We start from the raw sequence: 21,374 nt of genomic DNA, 5'->3' as shown, positions 1-21,374 counted from the left end.
TCTGACTTGGTGATTCATTTCACATCACTTGTGAAGTTAGTGAAATTAAAATATCTTCCATGCACGTAATGCTTTTTCTCTACCTAATGAACCTTAAATGACGTTTTATTTATATTGCCATGCTAAGTGTGAACAGAGGAGGTTACATGATAATTGCAAGTTAGTTAATTAATTATAGCTGTAATAAATGTTCCCTTAAGAAGTCCTATTGTAACACTTCTCAAGTAAAGATAATTTTATAGTCAACTGCATATTCAAGATAATGCTCTTCTTCCCTCAGCCATATGTAAAAGAGGAACCTTAACTGAATGTTATAATGCTTGTAACCTGCGTAGTATAAATTCTAATATATTTAAGTCCTGTTGTGTTTAATCTTTATATAAGACTTGCTTCAGTGTCTACATTTACTTTTCTTTTTCTCTCTTGGATACAGATTGTCTGTGCCATATAGAACAAACTCTAGGGAATTTTGTTATTTTTAAATCAGGCACAGTCTTTCTCTTCCATGTGTCATGAATTTCAGTGTTAAGAGCACTTTCATGAAAGAAACAAAACTGTTACGCACATTATAATACACTTCAAAAATTTGCCTTACGATACTGTTACAACGTCTTCAAATATTTTTGTAGCACAAAGTGAAATAAGGCATTACCTAATCGAAAGTCTGCTACCCAGTCGCCTTGCTAAATTGATCTCTTGAGAAACCTGCATTTGCTCCTTGTTGCCTTCTGTAATCTCATTCTAAGATTGTCTATGGTCCAAGCTAATTTTCCTGCCTAACTTCTCTCTCCTTCTGTACACCGTATTCTCCTGTCAGGCCAATCTACTCTCTAGAGCCCAAGCATGCCTAGTGCTTTTCCTCACCCATAGCTGGTCCCTCTGAGACACTTGTTGCTATCCAAACTCATACAGAGAATTGATCTTCTTTCCTATACCCTGTGCCATTAGGATTTTTGCTGCTCCATTGGATTTTAGTTTGTATTCAAGGGAGATCTCATCCTAGTCTGATTTGGATAAGAGTTATGAGGGACTTCAACTCTCGCTCTTCCACTCTGTCTTCTGGATAGAAATTTCTGGGGAATTCTCATTTTTGCATTTGGAACTGTGCTTGGCAGGTGCCTTGCCTGAAGTATTCCATCAGGAAATACATCAGGTATTTCCCGGCATACAGGAAAATACATCATTACATCAAATGCTTTGGTGAGGCTTTCATGGAATAAAAGAAAGGAGGATAGTTGTTGAAACAGTCTTATGTTTAAATTCAGTGGAGGGATAAAGTGACATTGTCAGTTCCACTTTGTTTTAGAATTCCACCTATGTTGTCCTTAAATCATGACCTGATTTAGATGAGACAGGCTGAGTTTTGATTCCTCCTATGTTAAAAGTCTTATTTTAAAAAGTCAGGAAAAACATTTTCCTGACCTCGTTAAATAGCTTGTAAATTTTATTATATACCTTCTGCACAGACTTCTGATCATCAATTTTAAGTAATATTAAATTTCAGGTTGTAGTGAACTGCACCCCGTGTGTTGGTTGGGTCTTCTGTGTTAAATTATTTTCTTGGCATTTGCTTCTTTTCAATAAAGGAGCGTGAAGGCGGTACAGCAGAGAAATGACCTCTTAGGACAGTGAGTAACCTGTGATAGCTTATCACAAAACATAGGAGAATTTTCTGTTTTGGGTTTGAATGTTTCTAATTCACCAAGACAGTCATCCCTTATTCCTCGTTAAGGTGATGATGCATGTCAGTTCCTCACCATGTAACTTTCACATTAGACACATCACAGAATTAACCTGGCTCTTTCTCATAGAACCTATGAGTGAACAAGTGCATAGATAATGGGCGAGAGGAGGTGGGGTACCATAGGGTAAAATATAATATTCTGCACAGGGAATGTGTACTCATGGGAAATGTCTAGAATACATGCCCATACATGGCAAAGTGTCTCCTGTACCCGCTTCGTTTCTATTGATGGTAACAAAATTTATTTAATTATGTAAGCCTCAAGTAAGCCTTTTTGAAAACAGGGTATAAATCTAAATAAATAAATGTCATGAGAGATCATTGAAAATCATTTCCATGCCCTATATGGAAACTAAACAGTGTGTAGAAATCAAGTAACTTTTTCATGTGCCCTTAAAAACCCAGTACCACAGCTAGCATGTAGTCTGTCTCTGAGCAAGGGTAGCCCCATAATACAACCTCACCACCAAACTGGCAAAATAGACTTCTAGTGAGAGGATGCTGTGTAGAGAAGGGAGACTGGGTTATTCCAGTGTAATTCAACACCCCTTAATTTAGAACCTCATGCATGCCGAGCAGTGTACTTCCTAGTGCACTGTCCTGGAGTTAGACCACAAAAACCAACGTTAACGTGAACGTGATGTGCTCAGTGCTGCCATACCAGGTGTGAATTGGGATTCTATGGACAGGGGCCTTTTCTTCTACTCCCGGAATAGTCCTACAGAAAGTCAAGGTAAATTGTTGAGATTTGCCTGATTAGAGAGATGAAACTGTGACTTCATGTGGGGTCATCTCCAGTAATATTGACAATAAGACTGTGATTTGTATTCAGCTCGGAGAAGGCCTGTACTTCCCATCAACCTCTGCCAGGCAAGTTTACTGTTCTTAATACAATTAGCATTTAAATGATTTCATTATGTTGACATTTCAGTTCGTGTTATGATTGTTGGCAGAATTAGAAATCCACATGTGGTAGACGGTACCACATAGACTCCATTAAGTCTGTTAAAGTGAATTATTATATGATCATTTTCTGATTCTCCCCTGTATCAAAGATATGGAAGTGATTATAATAAAATCAGTTTCTTTTTAGAAATGACATGACCTTAAACTATGACCGAAGAGAAAATTACAACGCTAGGGCATTCTATGGCACACACACACAAAAACCCAAAAAACCCAAACTCACAGTGACACCACTGAGAAACACAGTAAAAACTCACTTGCTATAGTATGTAATTCCAAACGAATTATTTTAAATCGAAGGTTGGGCTCCTCAGCTGAGCTTTCTGTCAGAGGGTCAATAATCCCTGACAAGACTTCTAGCTCCAAGGAAATTTGCCTGTTCTAAGGAATTAGTTCTGAGGCATTCGTCTCGGTCTTATTCCCTTTGTCAGTGACAATTGGTTGCCATTCACATTAGACACCTAAAGGATCAAGGACTAGAGCTGAGAAAACAGCTCACCCATGTTATTGCCTCACTTGATCTGCCGTTATTCTGTTCATTATAACGTTTCATGGGTGAAATGAAAATCTGGTTTCAAACCCAAGTAAAGCAGTGTCAGATTTGTAAGTAAAATGTGATTCAACTCTCCCCCAAATCTCATGCTACAGCACTCAACTGCTTTCTCTAGTGAAGAATTTAGTCTGATTTAACTATGCATTCCCCATATAATTTGTTGGATATTCTCCGTTCTGTCAAATATAGTAAGGTTTTATAAACATCTTTGAGTTCTCTGAATAATGCATTAATTCAGAATTTTACAGGATTGCATTTATGGTGATTTTAAGAAAAATAACCATTTTCTCAGAATTAGGTAGTTGGTTCTTAACCTACGGCAAGTATCTGATTTAGTTTCCTCTCCCCTTCGGTCTTTTCTGTTTATCAATTTGTTCTCATCCATTGAGGCGGGAGTCTAGAGTCTAGTGTTCGGAAACTATGACTTCATATGCGTTCACCTTCAGAATGGAAATCTCACTCTATTCTTTGAAATTCCTCCCACTTCCAATACCCACACAGCTAACTCAAAGAGCTAGTTTTGAAAATATGTTTCCTTCTAAGTGAGGTTTTTTTTTGTTTGTTTGTTTTTACTTCTAGAGCTCTTGGAATTAAAGAAGCACGGTTCTTTAAAGAGTTGAGAGTTTGGCTCTTTGAGTTAACACAAGCTTTTCTGTTTTCTAGTCTCAACGTCTTTTAGCCTCACACCTAATAGTTAGCTCTTAACTTAGATATTCAGTCAAGTTTTCTATCTCTGATTAGAGTCAACCAAAGTTATCTCTAGATTTCCCGACCATGCAATTTTACTTCCTGCCTAATTCTATGTGAACTATGTAGATGTTTGGAGTTAAAAATAGTATGACACATGTTTTATGCTTCTCATAAATATATCCTGAAGGTAATCCCACAATACTACATCCTCATCTGTTGATTTTGGATTCTTTTGCTTAATGTAGGAATAATTGGGGTAAAAGTTCCAAGAGTAATGATTATTTTTACAACTGTTACATGTTGTACGTTCCTTGAAAAGACTTACTTATATATTTTAAGGGTTTTTGTTCCTCTAAAATTAGATATATTCAATTCCTTTTAGAAATCAAGGCTACTTCAATAAATCAATTAATCTAATCTTTTCCTGAGGGTAAATATTGCATTACCTCATTTTACAGATGAAGCAATTAAGTTGCAGAAAACTTACTTGAATTGCTTCAAGGGATACACATCTAATAAGTAAAAGAGGAATGTGTAGAAAATAGGTTTTCTATCTTCTTGAAGTCCATTCCAACACTTCAGAGACTTTGTTGCAAAGGAAAAACAGGATTCAGATATAGACAGAGTTGAATCTAGATACTACTTAGTGACTCCAAAGAAGCTGTGAACTGAACTTGCGCATATGTAAATAGATTTAGTACCTACTCCACTATGTTTTTGTGAAGATAAATGTGATAAATATATGCAATCTGTTGAATGCAGCTTACTAAATAGCAGTTACAATTATTTTTTAAGCCATACTGCCTCTCCAAAAATAAGTATATAACTTCCCACAGTGAATCTCTGAAGAGGGCAGTTTTCATGTGAATATAAAAGGGCAGGATACTTAGGACTAGATGTCTGCTATTGTTCGTATTTGTACACTTTTTTTTTAATGTACCAGCAAGGAAGAGAGAAACTGTTCTCAAGATGTCTTCTTTAACACGAGACATTACTTAAATTCTATTGTATCACTACAAGTGTTCCCCCAAGTAAATAGAAGAGACTGAAGACCACGTCTTCTAGGCTATGGTTTTGTCACAAGGGGGCCCTGAATTTCCAGCTTGGTTCTGTCCCATGGTGCTGAACTAAACTCCAAATGCATCAAAATTTGAGCCAATCAGCATAGAATTGTAAACATCTCATGCATTATCCCAAAAATCTGCTTATTTGTTCAATGAACTTTGCTAGGCTTGAATTTGCAGCAAAGCAAGATTTAAATAAGCCATTTTCTCTCCTTCAGCCTTAAATCTGTACACAGAATTTCTGCCCCATTCTCCCCACCCATCTTCAAAAATTTGTGAAACCTGAGTCAACTTACTTTATTTCTTGTCACTTCGTCACATCCTATTAGGACACGTGTGGCATTTATAGCTACCTTGGAACCCTTTGTAAAGAAACTCAGTTGGCTTCTCCTTTTTATAAAGCCAGTAATGATGCAAGCATCTACGTTATGTAAATATCAGCCTCTAATTGTTAGAGGAGCAGAATTTGTATAGAAATCAAAACCCAGTGGAAACAGTCCAGTTCTTTTGTGTTCTGTCTCTCTAGTGCCTTCCTCGCCTTTTGTACCCCTGGCTACCCACAGAAACACTCCTTCTGCCGTCAGCTACCCTCCAGTTTCCTTAGAGTGGTATCACCACCAGCCGTCTTGCTTTGAACGTAGAACCCTAAGGTACATTCCGCTCTGTTCTGACAAAGCTGAGAAAGTGACCCCCGCTCACCTCTCCAGTCGGTCAGATTGACATGGCAAGCTTATTTCAAATCACACTTTCAGGTGTCTTTCAGGCTATTTGACCAGGCCTTTCTAATTAAGAGTATGCCTTTCTTCCCTAAAATGCCTACAGGAAATGGGATGATGATAAGAAAGCAAGGAGTCTGGGCTTCACGGAAGTCCCAGGGCCACAAACCATGCTTGATGGCCAGTGTTCAGTTCCCTCAGTTATCTTTTCTCCCCCTCCGCCCCCATTTCTCTTCATTTAAAACTCCTATCTGGCTCTTCTACAAAAATGTTCATGGTTGCCCATTTTAATAAACAGAAGCACATACAGAGAAATTTAGAAGTGGAAGGCACCTTAGAGAGAATCACCTCTTTTCACTGTCTCATTTCACAGCTGGTAAAATTGAGGTCAAAATAGATGAAGTGATTTGCCTAAGGGCCCACATTAGGTAAGACAGAGGTAGACAAGGATTATAGGACACTTCATTTTACTTTTGTCTACATGCAGTATTATTCATTCAACAAACGTTTATTTGTATGATGGGCACTATTCCAGGAGCTGATGGCTCACAGAGGCTCCCCTAGGGCTCAGTTCTGCTCTTGTTGCTCACATTTCTTCCGGGTTCTCCTCCCTTCGCTGCACTCACTGTGGCTTTCTGCTCTACCTTTTTTTAAAAGATTAGTTTTATTTCTTCATGCATTGATAGTGTCCTAATCTTCACTCCATCCCAATTAACTCTCCCAAGCTTTTCGTTTAATTAATTCCCAGCCTCCTTTTGAAGGTACAGACTGGCTGTCTCCTGACTGAGTGCTATTCTGTTCTGCCTCATTATCAGGCCCCCATTCTACAATCATCATTTTGAGTGTAATGAAAATGTTAAACATGGCTGAACCCAGTATGTGCTTTGTCCTAACTCAGACTGCCAACAAATGTTACATAGTGTGTTTTGACTTGCACAAGAAAATGTCACATCAGAAACCATGAGTAAACTCTTAACCCCCCACGGCCCCCCCCCTTTTCAATCTTTGTTGGTAAACATTTGCATCTGTTGTAATGAGGACAGGCTTCTTAGACTTCAGCCTCTCAAGTGGGTGTCAGTGGTCAGACACAGAGAGACAGAAGTGTTCTTTGCCCTAATTAGGAGGTACCGTCTTTTTGGCTTTCTACCTTCCTTTTAAGGAAAGTCTATATTCTGCGTTACTGCCTTCTATACTGTTCATACTGATAACCTCACAAGTGCCTGTAGTGATTACATTTAGTTACAGAACATGTGTTTTTTTTTTTCACTTCTGTTACTTGACGGAATATTTTTCTCTTATCACCTAATAATCTCCAGTAGTTTTACAGATACACATTATTATCTGTCATAGTTATAGACAGATTGAAACAATTTTGTGCTTAATGAACAAAATATGAATTTTGCAGAGAGAGACTTTGAAAAATGGCATTTTATGTTATTTTTTTTTAAAAAAGGATAGTTTTAGAGTTTCTGTTTTGGAAATGCTTGTTTGCTATTTCAAACAGAAGAACAATACAGAAGGTTCTCATAAGCCCTTGGCCTAGATTAACCAATTATTTACATATTATCCTATACATCTGCTTCTCTTTCTGTCTCTCTCATAAAAATGATATGCATATATAGTATATATATATTGTATGTGTGTGTGTACACACTTCATGTATGTTTGAACCACTTGAGCATAGGTTGGAGACCGTGTTGATCCTAAACACTTTAGCATCTATTTCAGTATATTTCCTGAGAATAGGGCATTCTCTTCCATTATACAGAACACGTATCAAACACAGGCAGTTTACCGTTGATATAATACCATTATATAATTCATGGTCCATATTCAAATTTCATCCACTGTCACAATAATGTTCTTAATAGCTAATTATTTTTTCCCATTGGTCCAGGATCTAACCTAGAATCCTGTGATCCATTTAGTTGTCATGTGGTGCTTTACTTTTCTGTTTAAAAGCTTGCATTCAGTCAGTGATGGCCTGGATAGTGTCTCTTTTTTAAAGTAATTTCTGCAGACTACTGCTCTAAGAATAAGAATTTAAGCCAAAAGATGTCTAATGAAATCCCTTAGGAATAGCATTATCTGTGCTGAGAAAATGACCCATCAACTTGGAAACCATGGTCTGACCTCGAGTTTTGGCATTTTAGTAGGAGACAGTACAAGAAAGAGAATTCTGAGCTTATCAATCTTTTGCAGTCTTGGAATTTAAAACTCAGAAACAATATTCTGTCACCATTCCAGCCTACCTCGGACTAAAGGGATAGTGTTTACAAGCAGCCATGTTGCAAGGATTCAGTGTAAACTTAAAATCCAACCCCAAAGAAATATTTAGCTCAGTGCTTTTAGTAAAATCTCCATTAAAATCAATATTTTCATCCAAATGAAATACTGGAGATAGTTTTAAAAGTTTGGATGTAAATACTAGTTATCTGTCATTCTTGAAACTAGTAAGTCCCTCAAAAAAAAAGCTGTGCATTTTAAAATGTCCAGTGTTAAAATGAATACAAATAGTTCCCTCCCCTCCAAAAAACGAGAAACACAATCTGTAGTATTTACAATTTCTAAAGCATGCTGTGTTTTGCTTAATTCTGCCAGCAGAACTCTGATGAGGGCTGCAAGTTTTCAGCAGTATGATTTCCAGTCCCTGTTGAGCAATAGTAATCCCTAAGTTGCAGATAATTTTCTTTTTTCTCCATGTCAGGCCTGCTTCTAAAACTAGATAGAAAGAACATGAACAAGTCATCAGTTTTACTGACTGTGACCACATATAATATTTTGTGAAAAATAAATAAACCTACCTATACAGGTTCATGTTTTTTTTTTTTTAAAGTACTAGAAAAATGCATAAAAGTATCAAGGCTCGATACCAGCCCTACCAACAGCAGTCACGTGACTGAAAAACCAGATAGACAATGGACGGTGCAAAGGTCATTATCTTGTGCTGTTTTCACTTTTTTCCCTTAACATAGAGATGGTTATACATGCAAGAGACAGAAATTAGCCACCAGGAAAATACTGCGCATATCCACATGCAGCGCGTAGATGAAAAATAAAACAGTTGTTTGTTCCCTACAGTAGACAGGCCTGCCCCTTCATCCTTGTGATAGATGTGCATGCAAAACCGAAATGAAATCAAATCCCTGCAGATCGCTCATAAGTCACACAAACAGTTTAATCCTTTCACTGCCTCCCTTTGGGAAGCCTGCCCCTTGGTGAGTAATAACATACAATTCATACAATGTCAAGTGTTCTCTTAGTTTTTTAGTAGAAAGCCTTCACTTTCTCTAACAGGATTTTGTTTTTCCTTATTTCTCGTAAAGAGCATTATGCCACTCTGTTATCTCAGTAAGTGCATCCAGAATTCGGTCGTAGCTTTTGTTTTAAGAGGAAAAGTGTCAGTATCCTGAAACTATATATAGAAACCTTAGCTAAAATTGATTCTGGATCAGAGGCATATTTTAAGAGGCAGACAGGCAAATCTAAGTGCATTTTTACTTGGCTCTTTGCAATGGATTTTACTAGAAAACAGTTGCATTGCGAGCAGGAATACTATGAAAGGAGACCTTGGAGTCTTAACCACTGAACAGATGCCACAAGTGCAGCTTTGGAAATACTGCTGTCACTTCAGATCTTTTCCGCTGAGTACCTATGTAAGCCAGTGGCCGGAGCTGGTGGCATGCGAAGATTTTTGCAGTTCTGCAGAAAACAGACACTGTGAGAATTCTTAAAACAGAGTCATATGCCTATTATCAATCTATTTTTAAGTATTTCGTTCTTCTTTGGTTTTCCTTCTACTTACAGTTTTTTGAGGACTAGAACTGATGAGAATTCATACAAAAAAGTATTTGTCTCTAGCACCGTGAAATTTTTTCGTTTGTGAGTTGCTAACTTGTCAAACCAAATCAGAAACTCTTGGTATCTTTGTTACATTAAAGCGATTCCTGGTATTGACTCTTGGGAAGGATTTAATTTTCTTACTCTCTCAGCTGAAAGTTGCACTTTTATCAACAATGATGTGAGATTATTTTTCTCCTTACGCCCCATGGGGTTATGTGTGTGTGTTTTGTATATGTCCATGTGTCTGTGTATGTGTATATATATATATATATATATATATATATATATATATATACACACACATTATATATATGTGTGTGTGTGTGTATGTATATATGTATATGTACACTCTTAGCTTATGTCTGGATCTTGATCTGGCTCTGAAAATAGGCAAATACATGTAATATATCAAAGTACTCCTAACTTCAGTGAAAATAAAATTCAAAAGTAGCATGATATGTATAAGTTTAATTTATAATAATCATATGCATACTCAAGATAGTAGCAGGCATTTACTAATAATTGTATCATTCCTTTTGATTAATTTAATAATAAAATATTCTCTAACAATGTCTGCCTAATTTAGTAGTATTTCAGTGTTCAAATTGAAAAACTATAGTGTAGGGAGCATAATTAACTTTCATAAAATCAATGTATAAACTGCTCACAGAACTTTGATCTCTGGATGTTCAACTTTAAAATCCCTATCCATTCTATACTGTATTGACTAAATATACATATGATATTGTATTGTATTAAGTAATAAAATGAATCAGTTATAGTCACGGTAATCTGAAATAATTGTGAACTATGTGTAGTCGCCTAACCACTGTGTATGCTGTTTTTTTCCTTTTAGAAAAAAAAAAATCTGAAGGAAAGGAAACGAAGACTGCCCCAGAATTCCTACAGAACAGTAAGTACTTTAAAAAGAGACAACAATTATACTTGAGTTTCTATAAACTAGGAAGACCGTACAAATATTTTTAATAGAAATATTCACCTTTCTACTTTCTAAGATAAGAAACTAACATACTAAGCAAGTGAAGCCCTCTGAAACTCAATTTCATTTCACTGCAAATCCTTTATCCTATAATCCTCTTGGATAGGAGACCAGGGGTAATCCTTGTGATACATGTATGTGGCAGGAAATGTTTATGTTGATTTCATCATTTTTTCCTAGCATCATATCATTTTAAATTCTATTGAAGAAAAAAAGCAGTAAGTAAAATTTAATCAAATCACCTTGCATTCTCTGTATGTGATACAAATTTTTTTCACGTTGAACAAAATTTTATGCAGAATCGGTATGCTTGATTTGTTTATAGTCATTAAATTAGAATTATTTTAACATGACAACCATCTGCAGGCTTTAAAACTTACAGCTTAATCTCATTAGGAGATTTCCTTCCAACCTACTCACAACTTAATTATGACCTGTATTTCCTTACATGGCCATTATTTGACAGTGCTAATTGCTTTCCTAAATATGTTTCTGTGAAACAGAATTAAGTGTATTCTTGATCTCATTCTTTCTGGTAGAATTAGTAACATAGTGATTTCCTAGATGTAGAAATTCTGAATAGGTGAATATCAAAAAATAATCAAATAAATACAGAAAAGCAAAATCCACTCTGTCTGACCCATGTTACATCACTTTTAATACCATGATCCTTCTGAAACAAGTTTGCAAATGTACTTCTCTGAAATGTCAAAGATGCCTTAATGTAAAATGTAGTGAATTAACAAAATGATAGATCTCTATCTCAATATATATCAAAATAAAGTTTAATAGAAAGGATGTACATGTGATATAAAAAAGAAATTCCTAAATAACTTTTCTAGGATATATACAAATTACACTTATGTAATCAAATTTTCTAGCACCTAAAAGACTTTAGTGCATGAATCATATCTTAATTCTAAATGATTAAATCTAATCAGGATGATGATGGCATAATGTAATTTGTCTTAAATCTAGTTTCTTCCTTTTTGAAGTGTGAGAGGAACAGGGAGAGAGAAGTATTTTATCCCTGTGATGCCTCACTTTACACAAAACACCTCACATCACTTTTTGCTGTAGTTATTTATGGATGGCTATAGACTTTCAAACTTCAGAACTTTCAAAAACTGTTTCTCAGTTTAAACAATCAACTCCAAATATGTGAACTGCTCATTTGAGGTGGCAGAACGTGTTTACAAACACGTTCTCGGTATAAGTAGTCTAATTTAAGAATCAGGTTGTACTATCACGTAAAAAAAAATTGCACATTTAATTTTCATATCTTGCAATTCACTCAAATTAGCAGTTTCTTTATGACGTCTCCCCCACCTCCCCCAACATCTTACTGACCAAAGTGTCAGCTGAGTCACTCAGCCAAAACATAGCAACACCTGGCAGTCGTCCCACAGAAGTCGAGGCTCTCTTGAAATTTTGTTTTGTTGTTTTGATATATATTTCCAGTTTTTAAGCATAATTATTTCAATTCTGTACATTACTGTACATTACTCATTGGGGAAGAGGTTGAAGTTTTAAATGACAGAAGCATACATACTTGTTTTAAGGTCTTTATGTAAGAGCCAGATAGTATCTACCCTAGCTTCTCACAGCTTCTTAGTCATTTTATCATAATTTTATTGTGGAAATCCGTCAGTGGCTTTTTATCTGATCTGACTTATCTGTAACTTACTTGGTCTGTTTATCCAGTGTGTCTTATAGAAGTTATTTAATTTGAATTGTAATTTTCATAATTTTATTGAAATAGGGTTTATAGCATACTTTGGTGTGAATTGATTTAAGTGATGAGATCTGCTTACTTGTAATACTCTTAAAAAAAAAAAACCACTCTACAGGTTTCCAAGAAAGAAATTTTAGTTTGGGTCAGTTTTTCCTTTCAGGTTTTAATTGCCTTTTATTTAACAACTACATGCTAAAGGACTCATAAGTAACTGTAAGGAAAAAAATGACTCAATTTGAGCCTGAATAATAAAAAGGTATAGTTTTTTTTTTTACTTTATAAAATATTTATGAGAAGTGCTCTGAATTAAAATGGTGTAGTCAAAATGCGTCTTAATACATATCTTACTCTCTAAAGAGTTCATTCATTAGCGAGTCAGTACATGGAATAAAGCATGATATATGGTGAAGACATTGGATTCTACAGTGACTGTTTTTCTTGTCTTCATGTATAGAATATACAATTGTATTATAAGCCCATGGCTAATAAATGAACCCTTATAATTCCTGTTTGAATCAAATCTTACAAATGAAAGACGTCTAACAGAGGAAAGCCACACAAACCTCTTATAATTTTACTTCAAAGTCCATAGCTTAAGAGTGATTTGGTAATTGATTAAAATATTAATAGAGATCTTTAGAGCCCAATGCACTTATATTTCACAAAAACATTTTGCGCTTAAGAAAGAAAGGAGAAATAAGGAAAGAGGACCATTAGAGATTGAATTTTATATTAATAATTTTCCTCTCAACTGCTGAACACTTAGTGGTACTTTCAAGAACTCCATGGGTCAGTTAGCTCTTTACTGACTGTAAACAGACTGGAAAAAAAATAATTACAAAGGGGATGCATTAAAAAAAAATCATATGCTCAGGCATGCTTCTTGGAAACTAGGCACATTATCCTAGATTTGCTAAACCTTTTTAAATACCACTGGGAGTTTGTGTTCTCACTCATCGCATGACTACTGTTGACAGTCTTGCTTCCCTGGCACACCAAATAAAGTAAGAAGTTTTTAGTAAGAAAGGTCCTAACTGGGAAAGAGCTTGTGATTCAAAAGAACAGACATTATTTGTAACTGCCCCTCACAAATTTCAACTAGTCAAACCACTCTTTATGTGAAGTAATAAGTCTTTATAATCAGAAAGTATAGACGTGTGCGTGTAATATCTAATAGCACAGAGCTAGGAAAAAAATTGTCTGTAAAATAAGATATTAGGCCAAATAGATATCACCTCCCCTAAAATCCTCATTTATAGAGGGACAGGGAAGACAAATCATTTATCCAAGCTCTTGTATCTAATAACAGAATCAAGAAAAATTTCTGGCTTTGTTAACCACCCACTATTTTTTCCTGTGTGTCCTATTAACAGAAAGCACTTATGTAGAAACTGAGGGTCTCAGATTGGTTCAAGGAGCCTCTTCTCAAAATTTACACTTCCTTCAACCAAAACTCTAATGAAATTTTATATAAATAACTGTTTACTCTCTACCTGCCTAAAATTTTACTTTGATGTAGCTCATTAGGATGACATTCACAGTGGAAAGGATTATATGTAGACAGAGGGGGAAATTAGAAAATCGGAGTTCGAATCTTGACTTCATCCAGCTCCCCCTCGCATAGTGGAAAGCCCTGGGGGAAGTGATGACACTCAAGATCACACAGCTAGATTACTACTGGATAATAATACACACACATAATCTACCGTCAGCGACAGTTAAGCAATTACCTCCTTGATTCTCTATTTTTTAATCTGGATAATGAAAAAATAAATAAATCTACCCAGTCTACTTCCCAAGACTCTCTGAGATCTAATTAGATGTATGGGGATCGCTGCAAAGAGGCCTGATTATAAATGTTGCATATTACATTATTGCATAAAACTTTACACTGTTACAAAAAAAAATTCCTTTTGTATGAAAATTTGCATTTACTATTTTGGGAACCCAATAATATCATTTGACAATAGTCTGTTGCCGATGAAAGCAAAATTATTCACTGACATCTGTTACGGACAATAATGACCATTGAGGGAAAAAAAAATTGCTTTTTCCTTGAATTTACAATTTATCCTTACTCCTGGATCAGTGTCTTTCTCATACAGAGACCCAAAGAGTTCTTATACAAAAGGAAGAGATTTAGGAAAGGAAAGGGAATGTTTATTGGGCTCTTAGTTTGTGTTAGATGTTCCACTTATTATACAATTAAATTTCATTTGATTATCAAAAGAACTCTTCCTATGTTATTTTGAGTTTTATAGATGATGAAAATAAGAACTGAGAGCCACATAAAGTTAGCCTAATTTAGTAAGCAGCAGAGTGAACATTTGAATTCCGTTCTGATTATCTGAGAGTGGTAACTGGAAAAGGGATAAACACTTAACTGGTCAAAGCAAAGTGTATTTCATTTTCCTGTGTGAATGATGACACGGTGGGAGGAGGTGGAAGGAAAGAATATATCGCTTTTTGTGTCATTTGTCTATGAGGAATATTTGATGTACAAATAACACCACTTTTATCAATGAACATTAGACTGCATCCCGCCTATTTGTCCTTCAGATGCTAACATTAATAATTAAATTCTCCTACCATGGTTTAAAGACAGCTATCTTTAGTTAGAAAAAGTAGAACCAAAACTGAAAGGAATGATAGCCCTAAGTATAAAAGGTCACCTGAACAAAAAGAACTATATTTAGTCTGCATCTTGTTTGCAAATTAAGTAACAACAAAATGGATGCTTACAGTATACGCTTCTTAGATTTTTATGCTTATGACATTATCTGGGCTTATTCCCTTTAAAATCCTTGTTATAACTTGGGAAATGTTTTCCTTCATTTATTCGTTATTCTTTAAAGTTGCTAGTGAGTACCTACTGTATACATTGTCTCAGGTGTTGGAAATATAGGAGTGAACAAAGCACAGCCTCTGCCATCAAGTAGCTTGTAATTAATTACAAATATTGCAGTGTCTGTTTTATAAAGAGAATAATACTTACACTTAACGGTAATCTAAGATACTCATCTGAATAACCGTGCTCAGAATCATTTCATGTCTTCATTTACCAAGTGATTGAGAATTCTGTGGCTTTCTTTGGGACATTGGGTAAGATGGGTTTCCCACAATTGTTATTATTCATGATAAAGCAAAGCTAAACCACATTTCATGACTTGGGGCATCTCCTAGAATGCTGAAGAAGGAGTCTTCTACATACAAAACAAGCTGTGGTTACCAGTGGGGGAAAGAGAAGGGAGAGAGAGAGATTAGGAGTTTCGGATTAATAGATACATATTACTATGTATAAAACAGATAAACAGCAAGGACTTACAGTATAGCACAGGGAACTATATTGTTTCTTGTAATGAGCTGTAATGGAAAAGAATCTGCAAATATATATATATATAACTGAATCCCTTTGCTGTACACCTGAAACTAACATTGTAAATCAACTACACTTCAGTAAAAAAATAAGAAGAATAATTTAAAAATAAATAAATAAACGGGGTAAAAAGGAGCCTTCTGTAATCGTACTGTAGCATCGTAGTTGGCTCTTGAAACTCACTCTCTGTGTTCAGATCTCAACTCTACCGTTTATTAGCTGTGGGATTTCAGGCAATTTAGGAGACCTCAGGATTGCAGGTACTACATTAAAGTTAGCTGTTGTAATTATTCAACAAAATTCAGAACACTTTTTATCTCTAGAAACATGAGTCTTTGATTTGGATACTCCCAGCAGAAGTAGTCTTCATTTTGTTCTGAAAACTTTACCGTCTTTCACGTCTCCGAGATAGAATGTATCATTACAAAAGACAATAAGGGGAAATGCTTTAAAACCAGCAATATGGTTTTAAAGATATCATGTGAAGTTCTAAAGTTAGTGAGACTGTCTTTAATGTATTAAAATGAAGATAATAAGTCCTATTTTATAGGTTTCACATTAGAATTCCAATACATGTTTATTAAGTGTTCATTATAGGAGTTAATAGGGTAAGTTCAGGAAATAGTAATTTTGTTGTTACATTAGTGTTTTTTTCCATGTTTTTTTTAAATTTAAGTATAGTCAGTTTACCATGTTGTATCAATTTCCAGTGTACAGCATAATGCTTCAGTCATACATGAACATACATGTATTCCTTTTCATATGCTTTTTCATTATAGGTTACCAAAAGATATTGAGTATAGTTCCCTGTGCTATATAGAAGAAACGTGTTGATTTTATATTTATATTAGGTAGTATCTACAAATCTTGAACTCCCAATTTATCCTTTCCCACCCCCTTCCTCCACTGGTAACCATAAGTTTGTTTTCTATGTCTGTGAGTCTGTTTCTGTTTTGTAAATAAGTTTGTCTTTTTTTAGATTCCACATTTAAGTGATAATCATATGGTGTTTTTCTTTCTCTTTCTGGCTTACTTCACTTAGAATGACCTTAGCTATTAAAGGTATCTCCTTTGTGATATTAAAAGGGCATTCTTTTAAAATTAGAGAACACAGAGAAGTCTGCAAGGAATAAAGAGGAAGGAAAGTATGAAGGAAAAAGAGAAGTGAAGGCTGGCTAGAAATGCTAATGCAAGATGAAGTTTGGTTTTGATACAGTAACAGTCCGCCCCGAGCCCTCTCCCTTCTTAAAGCAAATGCTGCTGAAATTAGACCAGGGCAATAGCATGACTCCCTTTCTGAGAGGTCAAAAATAAGACTAGGGACATTTTGACAGTCTTCATGGTTCTACAAGTAAGCTGAATCAGTATGTATCATGATGTCTAGGGTACCAAAGAGGATTTCTAGCCTACCATGAAATGCCTGCCTTTGGAGTCACAAATGGGGTCCTTTTCTCCAGAGACAATAAACCTATCCAAACTGCAGGCTGAGCAGATTCCAGAAGTAAATTATACACAACATACGTTATTCCATGCATCATTGTAAAGAGCGAGTTATGCCACTGCACGGCAAAAAGATACACTCTCCTTTGGAAAAGGTTAAATAAGATGTTATATGCAATACCTGAAACTGAAATCACAAAACTCCTCTTTCATCCAGTAAATCTTAGATAAGAAAATTTCTTATTTTGCTGCTTTTCTGCCCATAGTAAGGAATTGAGTTTCTCCTCATTTTAGTACTTCAGTTATTTTCTGTTAATAGATTTTTTTATCTATCATTTCACTTTGCTTTACTGTTCAAGTCATTGTTTTGCAAATATCCTAAAAATCCCTTCCTAATACTGACATGGAATATAAATACCACCACCACTCTCCCTTTTCATGTCAAGTCAAGTCCTGTTTATGCTAAATATCTTTTTCCTCTTTTCCTTGAAATTTAATCCTGACATAGGCTACAATTTTTTTTATTTCTTTCCTATCCTGAAATATGAAAAATCTGGTTCAACATATGCTCCATTGTACATTTGTGCAATTTATGTCTCCTGTTCTCATGGTTAAGACGAATTGCTTAACCCCACTATTGTTTTTATTTTTCCATTTTCAAAAAGAATCCTGGCAATGCCAGTGTTGATAATGTGGTACAAAATGTTTCAGCCTGAGGACATAAAGTCCCTAAACAAATGCTCAAAATGCATTGGTTTGCTCGCTCAGTGACCCCCCAACATGGTATTATATGAATTTTCAACAGTCTGAAATGTAAGAAATAATTCTTAGCAGTTTTGCCAGTTGCTCAGGGTTTTTGCTTCTCCATTGTCTGTTGGCATGTAGCACTGACACATTTGCTTTAACATCGCCAGGGAAGTTATTTATTTTTTATTAGGTATATAATATTTGAACATTATTTAGCCTTGAATGTTTCTTCTCTTTTGTACTTTAAAATACCTTTTTCTTATTTTAGGGAAGTTTTTCATCATGGCCCCCTAGCTATGTCTTAAAGCATTTTATATGTGATAGCATTTATAATACTACTGTATTCTAGAATGCAAGATTTTTTTTATTTACCTGGATGATGCCTATTAACGTAATTCTAGAAAAGATGGGTTTGCATATTTGTGTAAGTATTCATATGTTCATTGTTTCCAATTATGAAAAGATTTGAATAATTGTCAATATATTTTACAAAAGGCAAAGCCAAATTTGTTACTGAGTCAGCGTAAAAAAAAAATGGAGAAAATGCAGGCAGTTCTCAACCTGTGAAAGCTATGTAATGAAATTCATTTTAAGATGTTTTCTATTACACAAGGTGCATATTCACCCAGAGTGGTTGCACAAACAGACCCATGAAAACACACAGTCTGTTGCCGAACCACGTTATTTCCCGCACTGGGACTGGGGACAGGATGATGAGTGAGGGGGTGGGAGGCAGGAGCCAAGTGTTTCTCCATTTCTCCTGACACTCATTCGACCCTGCCCCAAATCTGAAAAATCAGCAAAGCTGGCTTTCCACACCGCCGCACCTCCTTCTACCTTTGCCTTTTCTCGTGATAAAATTCTGCTTCTCATCTGACATTCTCCAGCTGCCTTTTCTTTAAAGTGGTTTCGGCTTCAAATCCCTTAACCCCACTTTGCTCTGGATCAGAATGCATCCATGCGGCTGGCACAGGGGAACATCTAAGGAAAGGGGAACCAGATCGCAGTACTCACACCAGCCCACCAGAGAGAGGGAGTTCTCTCTGCTCCCTCACCCCCTACACACGCACAATTGTCAGCCCAAGTAAGCAAGTGACGTAAGGGATTTGACTGCAGTGACGAACTGAGGTAGGGTGGGTGGCAATATTTGGGGACAGGCACCGCAAGCCCTGGAGGGAGCATCCTGCGTGGCTCTTGATGTCAGCCTTTCTCTCTGACCCTCCACTTAAAAGCCCAGGAGCTCTCTCCAAGTTTTCCCAGGGGCTCTCGCAAAGCTTGTCAACAAAGAGTAGTCAGCAGAAATTCTCTGTGCTTTTTTCTCCCGTAATGTGTAACTTATTTAAAGTAAATGCTTAAATAATATTATTCGTCTACTATTTAACATCTAAAATTTCTTTGTGATTCCCAAAATATACAAGCATCAATTCATGACGTAGATACTTAAGTGCCCCCTCGACGTGGAGGAAGCTGTCTTCTTTGTACCATTGCCGTCGTCAGGTCAGGCTGCTAGAGTAAAGCATCCTAGGCTGAGGGTGGCTTATCGACAACATGATGTACTTGTCATAGTTCTGGAGGCTGGGAGCCTGAGATCAGGATGCTAGCACGGTCACGCCCTGGTGGAGCCCTCTTCCAATGACAGACTGCTCATCACAGCCTCACGTGGCAGAGAGAAGACAAGAGAGCTCTGCAGAGCCCTTTTCTAAGGGACTAATCCCACTCATGAGGAGGGCTCCACCCTCATGTCCCAATCATCCCCCAAAGGTTCTGCCCCCTAATACCAGAACGTTGGGCATTAGGATTTTGACGTGTGAACGTTCGTGGGGACATGAACTTTCAGTCCATCGCAACCCTCTCGACCACCCATTCTCTTGGACGATGTGGATCGAGGAAATAATGCTTCAGTTTTCATTTTCAATTTCTATCATAACTCTGGATGTAGTTAGTTTTCAAGAATACTAGTAATGACCAGAGGCTGTGTTCTTCCTGTGCTGGTGTCAACAGTTACGGAAGTGACACAGTGAGGCCGAGCCAGCCTGCTGGTCCTCGTTGCACCAGGCTGTTGTCAGGCGGCCCCAGCCAGCTGGTGCCTCTGCCCTAGGACTCGACAGCTGAGGTGGTCACTGCAAACTGAACGTTTGCTTCCTCCTGAGCGCCTTCTGTACAATTTCCCTGTGACGTTTCTATTCATATCCATATTTCATAAATGAGGAGACAGAGTCTGAGGAGCAAGCTAAATAACTTTCTCAATGTCGCATAGCTAATGATTTTTTTGAGCCAGATACAGACCTGAGTTACATAATGCCGAGACCTGTTCTCTTAGGCACACAAATTTCAGACTTACCCCGGAGCGATGTTGGAAGAGTCTCTCTATGGGAGGGTGAACTCCCTGAGCGTGGTATGCACATCGTCTCTGCATCCCAGACCCTGGCACAGAGCAGGCGCGTAGTGCTGGCTGAACTAAAGACATGACCTGTTTTAACCAGATCTATCCCAGTGCTGGCTGTATTGAAAACTTTCTTTTCTCTCATTTTTTTCCCACTAACGTTAGATTCATCCATATCCTCAAATACCCCATTCCATTAAGCTCTTATTTTCAAGAGTTGTGTTCTTTAGCCCTAGACAGATCTATAATTTATTTTGACCCTTTAAAATTGTGATAAAATATTCATAGCATAAAACTGACTGTTTTATCCATTTTTAAGTGTACAGTTCAGTAGTGTTAAGTACATCCGCACTGTTGTACGGACGGCATCACCATGCACCTCCAGAACTTTTTCATCTTCCCAAACTGAAACTTCATATCCATTAAACAATTACACCTCGTTCCCTCTCTCCACAGCCCCTGGACATCACCATTCTGCTTTCTGTCTCTAGGAATTTGACTACTGTCAGTATCTCACATGAGTGGAATCATACAGTATTTTTGTCCTTCTGTGTCTGACTGATTTCACTTAGCATAATGTCTTCAAGGTCCATCCATGTTACAGCACGGGTCAGAATTTTTATCCTTCTTAAGCTCGAATAATATATTCCATTGTATGTATAGGCTACATTTTTTTATCCATTTATTCTATAACTTACTGAATAATGTAGTTTTCCAGTGTGGAATTTTTTTGCGGTTTCCTAACTTCAGATGCAAAGATAGAAATGCAATGAGACTGTGACTTCCAGGACGGCTCTCTTTTTATCTCATAAACGCTAAAATTAATCACAGAAAGCCAGTTGAGTATAGGCAATCAGCCATAGAAATGGATGAGTTTAAGATAATTAGGGCGTATGAGTCATAAATATGCCATATTTTAACTGCTCTGACTAGAATTAGCCAGTCTTCATCTGATTATCTGATGTTTTTGTACATAAGCTTTTCTTTAGGAGATTTGAGAGGCTAGGGGTATTTTTAAATTGCCATTTCTCTAAACGTAAATAGAATAGTAAGAAGCGGATTGTTGAATCAGAAAAGGAATGCGAATTTATAGCCTTCAACTTCTCTAATACTACCA

At 36.5% G+C, this 21,374-nt stretch overlaps 1 protein-coding gene and 1 long non-coding RNA gene across 6 annotated transcripts in view; one reads left to right on the top strand and one right to left on the bottom strand.

Moving 5' to 3' along the window:
* The window catches only part of SYT1 (synaptotagmin 1), an 898,755-nt gene that overhangs the window by 580,908 nt on the left and 296,473 nt on the right, over positions 1-21,374 (top strand). For all 5 annotated transcript variants that reach the window (XM_072973351.1, XM_072973353.1, XM_072973352.1 and 2 more), the window contains one exon: positions 10,433-10,489. The gene's annotated coding sequence lies outside the window, so the exon portion shown is untranslated. The remainder of the gene's footprint in view (positions 1-10,432; positions 10,490-21,374) is intronic.
* The window catches only part of LOC140700242 (uncharacterized), a 332,718-nt gene that overhangs the window by 52,757 nt on the left and 258,587 nt on the right, over positions 1-21,374 (bottom strand). The window lies entirely within an intron of this gene.

Source organism: Vicugna pacos, chromosome 12, assembly GCF_048564905.1.
Source record: "Vicugna pacos chromosome 12, VicPac4, whole genome shotgun sequence".
Taxonomy (NCBI): domain Eukaryota; kingdom Metazoa; phylum Chordata; class Mammalia; order Artiodactyla; family Camelidae; genus Vicugna; species Vicugna pacos.
The sequence above is the reverse complement of the archived record's forward strand: the minus strand, read 5'-3'. Positions and strand labels throughout refer to the sequence as shown.